A 6,894-nucleotide genomic window follows, 5' to 3' on the forward strand; every position below is an offset into this window, starting at 1 on the left:
CACTTTTATGATTTGGTAGTAAAATCAAAGGTTTCACATTTCACTTATTTATTTTCAAAATTATCATAAAAATGTTAAATATGAATGATATGAATTTAAACGTGAATGAAAAGAAAAAAGAAAAAAGGATATCTGAAAGTCTGACTTGATATTTAATGACTAATGTCAAATAAGTTTGAGCACCTCCATTATCAACCTTCAAAAAACCATTTACTGCCATTGTGCAGAAGATACTTAAGTTTACAAAACATTAGTATCAATGGTCATCGTATTTATTAGCAAGAGGACAGGAATTTTAGAAGTCGAGGATGCATGCCCGTTCTAGATATTCCATATAACATTAATATAATGTTATGACATCATAACAAGATTAATTAACGTCATACCTAACATTAATGTCAAAAATGTTGAATTTTCTTTTTTAATGACAATTGGTAGATAGCCACCTCCTTTCAATTAACTATGGATGGATATTCGACAGTTTCCATTCATCGATAGAAACCTACTTAGTTTACGTTCTTTTCGATATCATCATGCTCGGGAAATATACGTTAAATGAATATTGAAAAGATTTGAACACGATATTTAAATTGTTGACTGAATATTGTCGAATGATTGATCTAATAGCGGATATCTTCAATGGTTTAATAGTAAGTGGTGATTACTAAGGAATAATACTTATAGAAGCATAATAATTGCTCTAAAACTAGTGAAGTATCTATTCGTTACTAAGAGCTAGATTAGCATATATAGAATATAATAATTCAATATTTTAATAAGAACATTTCTACTATCTTTAAATTTCTTGGAATTCGTTAAAGAGGATTGTGCATACAGTTGCAAAAGCAATTGTTAATTAGAGATACGTTTTAAGGAAAAGCAAAGTATACAAAAACGATTAGACGGATACTCTCCTAACATTATATTTTTTTAACATAATATGATCAGCAAATTTTGTAAGCTGTTCTAACTCAAGGCCTTTTTGATTTATATCTTTATAGAGTTATCCAATAAGGACATACCACGTAAATAGGACCTATTTCGTCAAAAAAGAGGTTACTACCTAAATTGAAGACATTCATTCTCCAAAACGATGATAAAGAGACATAATACAAAATTAATACTATAAACTATCTAATAACTTATATTAAAATCATATATAACTCTTATGTCTTTCATGCTATGTCTCTTAAACAAGTCGCTTCATTTAAAAGGTAACAAATTTTTGGACAAAATATGGCCCTCTTACGTGGTTTCCCACTGAACAACCCTGTGGAATCGCAGATTTACGATACATAAAAACTATGTCTTTCTGAAAACTAAAGGCCTGGTAAATTTGAATTATGAATCGAGATAGATATTATTTTAAAATATGCCAGGGATTTCTGAAGAATCACATTTCTTGTAAAGATCCTTACCTTCTTACCATTCTGAGAATACTTGTGTAAACAAATAAATTGAAAGTTAATTGTTTTTATAAGAAATTCATTATAAATACTTGAGTCGTACGGAAAGTCAACCACTATTGAATTAAAAAGGGGAGGTGTGATTTCTGAATCATGTTCTCTATTTTTTTGAGCTATTTAATTATTTCCCATTACTCAACTAATAATGTGAACAAAAAACGTATAAATTTTTTTTAATTACGTTAAAGACTTGCTAGATGTTTTAAAATGTTTTACAACACAGACTTATGCTTACATAGTAAGTTTTTCCGCGTTTTTTTTTTATTTGTGTTAAATTTTTGTTTTTTATGTTTCTTAAACTAATTGTAAATACTACCTAAAGTGTACCTCTCTACTCGCATAGTACATGTTGTAGTATAATGTACGGCTTGCAACTGTATGAAAGGTTCCATTAACATTTTATAATTTGTTTAACACGGTAAAAACACTGCCAATTTGAACAGCATACAAAAAGTTAAATACCCTGCAGTGGAAATGTTTTTGTCATGAAAAGTTTAAGTTAAGAACTACATACTACATAAAGTTACAAGGTGAAAATAATGTTTTTATATATATTTTTTACTAAGCAGGAGTGTACAAATTACGAAATTCTTTTGAACATCCCATTCAATTCAATATCTTTATCTTTTTATGCTATTATAAAATTGTTGTCTGCTATCTGTTTGTGTTTGATCGGATAACCCAAAAGCTGGTGGACCGATTTTGATGATGCTACGATAACGTTAGCCGGAGATTAACGATAAAACCAAAATTTATTCACAGTACATATTATAATCTATATACAAGAGAGAAGCTATCTCTGAACCCGACACCTGAAGCCAGGCCGAAGACCGTCTTATTGGCTAAGGGATTGATGTTAACCTGGTGTTAAGGGGGCTGATTAAACGAGAGATTATGGTTTGGAGGAGTCTATGTGGTGATATTTGCTTGTAATCAGCATGGGCGTTAATTAAGAGTGGTATGAAGGTGATTGTTAAGTAAAAGATTATATGGGGTTCAAAATTCAGAATTGTACAAGCGGATAGCGACTAGTACAATATACATTTGTATAAATTAAAATACATAGAAGCCAAATATCTCAAGACCGCATAAAATCTAAAATGATTACATTAATTTTTAAGCTTTAAGTTTAATCACTTAAATACCTACTGCGTAAATCCTAGAATCCTATAATAGAATAGAACATGCAGCATTAACTATGTGTTTTCATGTTGGAAGAGCCGAGGTAAGTTTCCAGCGCCACTTAGGATCGTAAAATACGTTTTCTTTCCTTTTTATATAGGACTTACGTATCTAGATATCCTTAAAACGTATATTTCATTAAAATTAAAACACGTCTTCAACCTTAAAACAAAAATCCTCCATACATAAAATTTGTGTATTTTATGTTTAAAAATAAATTCAGTTACATTTATCATTCATAACAACCCTAGCTCCACACAGAGCAAGCAGTTTCTTCTTTATGTAGTATATAGCTCTCTTCTACTGTTGATACATCAAGTTCTTTCATTCTTTATACACAAGAATAAATTTAAGAGGTAACTAGAATTAGTTTTCTAAGGAACACACATACACACAACTTCTTATGTTATAACATAACCTAACAAACGTACATTATGTTGCATCTCTCATATGACGTGAAAATAATTTTCAGGCATTCACAAAGTATAGAACGAATTTTACCACCACCATTATTTACAACAGTCATTTTGGATTTTCAAACTTCAAATAAATAAAAAAAAGTTATAGTTAGGGTTTGGAACATTGTGACCCATTTCTCTTTAGAAAAACCTTCATTTCAAATAACACTAAAAATGTCTGCAAAAAATTCTGGAAAATAGATTTGTAAGAATTTGTACAAAACAAGGTATACTTATGAAAAAGATCCCTCTGCATTTTTTGTAGGAACAGAGTAATCGCTAGCCAATTGTTACTGAAATAGGGCAAACACCGGTTACAAAAATATTCATATCTTAAAAATGCAAAATCGTGGAAATATAATTTTACAAAAGAAGAAAGGGAAAAGGCTGTATACTTTATATTTTGTTGTTATTTTAATGGTATCGCCTTTATTTTCGGGTCAGAAAACAAGGAGCAAAATATAAATAAACTTTAACTGTTCAATTCTTCGTAATGAAAACTGTGAATGATGATAAAAGATAAAAATACGGAAAATCTTTTTTTTCAAATTCAAAAACACAGTTTACTGTGAAATCAATGTTGTATAATGTAGTTTTTGATAATATTTAACAGTATCTCTATCTCTATATATTATAAATGCGAAAGTAAAGCATGTTTGTTTGTTTCTTTGTTTCTTTGTTTCGCTTTCACGCTTAAATTAGCGAATGGTTTTTCATGAAACTGGGTTTGGGCCATTTTACAGGTAAAACTTTCTTATTAGATTATACCAATCAAACCAGACAAGCTCTCTCATATTTCAGTAGCTTTACTATATGTTAGTAGTTTGTTAAATAAACTGTCTATAATAACTGTAGTATCTCAATACCATTTAGTTGGTCGTAGACATGTTGGGGTAGTAAATAAACCTCTTTTCTCTTAACTTTTACATTTATTAACACTTCATTCTCCTTCACTTGGTTAAAAATCAAATGAATTATTTAAAATATTAGTGAATAACATCACCGAAAGGTTTTTTCCTACTTAAAAAATATTATAATGTTTGTTTTGCGTCTTCATAATACACAAATAATATTACCTGAGCGCTCTCCCCTTACAGCTTTAACTGCTCTGGTTATTACATCTCTTTATAATATAAATGGGAAAGTAAGCATGTTTGTTTGTTTGTTTGTTACGCTTTCACGCTTAAACTAGCGAATGGTTTTTAATGAAACTGTACAGAAATATAGCTGATATATCAGAATAACACATGAACTATAATTTATAAAGATATATTATAAAAAAAATAAAAAAAATTAATTTCATTTGACATTTGACATTACTATAAATTACAGATTTCTGTAAAAATAGTCAATATAAAATATTTCACGGCCTTCTTCTCTGATATACTCAATGAATAATTATTATTATACATTTAAAAAAATAGAAAACCACACATATATTTTACGTGTGTAAAACAATCCTTACCATTATTTCGAGATAGATAGGGGATAAGCGAGAGCAATGTTTACTTTTAAACCCAGCGAAGCGGGTGGGTATCACTCTAGTATATACCTATACAAAATATATTTTAAAGTAAATTGCTTTAAATTTATTCACAAACGTTTTTCTAATTATAATTTTTAGTTGAATAAATAATCTGAATGAAAAGAAAATTTTGTATTTCTTTTTATTTGAATTTTTATTTAAATAATTTATTTAAGATGTTTAAATATACCAGTCAAAAACAAATTTTTCTTGAGTAAAATTTACTTCTTGTAATTAGAAATATATTATTAAAAATCTTTTTCAAAACGATTTTAATATTATAGAAATAATATTTTTCTATTTAAGTAAAGATCTATTTAAGTAAAAAAGAAATAATAAAATACCTATTTAAAAGGTATGGATAACGTAGGGCATATTTAAATACCAGCTATATAAATTTTCAAGAAAAAATATTACCGGAAAGCGTCCTACGCTCTTTTAAAAATACCTATATTTTAATCACATTTTTAAGAAATTGGTAAGTAACTCCTAGAACACATTTCTGTTTTATGATAGGTTAGGTTATATTGGCTGTCCACAAAGGCCACACTTAGGCTATAGAGCCCATTGTGATACCATATGTAATTTACCACCGTTTCCGCTGATAATTTAATTTATCACCCCTTCAATTATTTTCAGAGGCTGACTGTGCAGTCCTTCATGCATATACCATATACTGTACCACCCCATTACAACTATTAATTAAATTAATTTTTGTTGTGACGGTGGGAATAAAAGCCCCTACCAGAGCATACCGCGAACGGAATTGGTTACGCCTTAGCCTACTGAGCTACTAGGGTTGATTGTTTTATGATACGAAGAAATAAAAACAGAGTCTGAAAGATTCAAAACTGGGTAATTTAGCGTAAAAAAATTAAATGCGAATTTTTATTTTTTAATATTTTCTTAGGAGTAAAAAAAATATTTGCTTAAAAATTTGATAAAACACAGTTATTCAGTTACTAATACAAAAATAGGTTTCATTTTACGGTTGGACCAGTAGTTTCTAAAACATGGCTTAAAATCTTTAGCTTTATCTCAGAAGCTACTCGAATAATAGTAAAAAATACCACATTTTCGTATTTTTTAATTCCCAATCATCTTATTTAAAGCGTTTTGTCAACATTGAAGACAAAAAATCTCAGTTTTTTACACTTTTCCTTTTGATGTTTTCTATTTGTTTCGAAATTTGGTTTATAGACTAATTTTAACTCAAAAAATACAAATACCGAATGCATTTAGAATACAATGTGTCTGAGATCATTGTCCTTCTGTATAGATTTTCAAATATGTTTTGTATATTGTATTGTTCAGAACAATGCACAAGCAATTTAATAATTAGTCGTCGATATCATGAAAATGATTTTCTTGAATATTCGATGTTCTCGAACAATGCATCGTAAACAATGAGGTTCCAAAATTGTACTTCTTTTTACCAGTAAATCTAACTTTAAAGAGTGGAAAAGTATTTTCATCGCAATTAACTGTCTTGCTTAAAAGAAATGTAAAATATGGGTAATAAAGAAGTATAAGAAAAAACTTTCACCAAGCAATGATTGGCAAAAAGCACGTGCGACTACTTGCGCTAAAATTAGTATACAATTGATATACGTATAATTACCAGACAGCACGTTTGAAGTGCTGTCAATAAGGCCGTGATTCTATCATTTTCAACAAGCTACATAAAGTCTTGTTCACATCACACAGAATTTACATTTCAACAATATACCGATTGTAAGCTATCGTTTTAGCCCTATAAAATATATGAAGTAAGAAGAGATATCACGATTGTTCTTATGTATAAAACAAAGAGGGAATGGGTATTGTCTGTTGTGTTATGGTTATGTGTAACTGTATTTATGCACAAAAAGTAATCACGTAGTCAACAAGTGCGTGCTGCTCTTGCTCCACAACAACTATACACTATATACAGGATAGACCGCAGACTATAATAGGCTTTTGTCTTCTAAGAATAAATCGGTTGGATAAAAGTTTCTAATGATACATATTGTTTTTATAAAATAATTTTATTAAAATTATGCATTCACGTGTCACGTGACAGCAAAAAACAACCAGAAAGTATTGAAAGTATTACGTCATACCGTGCCAACGAAGCAGGTTATTTGATTACATCTGCTTAAACTTGCATACACAAAAATGATTGTTTGCCAAGTCGCGGTGTCATTCAAGACGTCATAACACTCTACATTGTTTTTGAAGTAAATTCCAATTGGAAAATACATAATCCAAATAGTGTTTTTTT

This window comes from Chrysoperla carnea, chromosome 3 (assembly GCF_905475395.1).
Source record: "Chrysoperla carnea chromosome 3, inChrCarn1.1, whole genome shotgun sequence".
Taxonomy (NCBI): Eukaryota; Metazoa; Arthropoda; class Insecta; order Neuroptera; family Chrysopidae; genus Chrysoperla; species Chrysoperla carnea.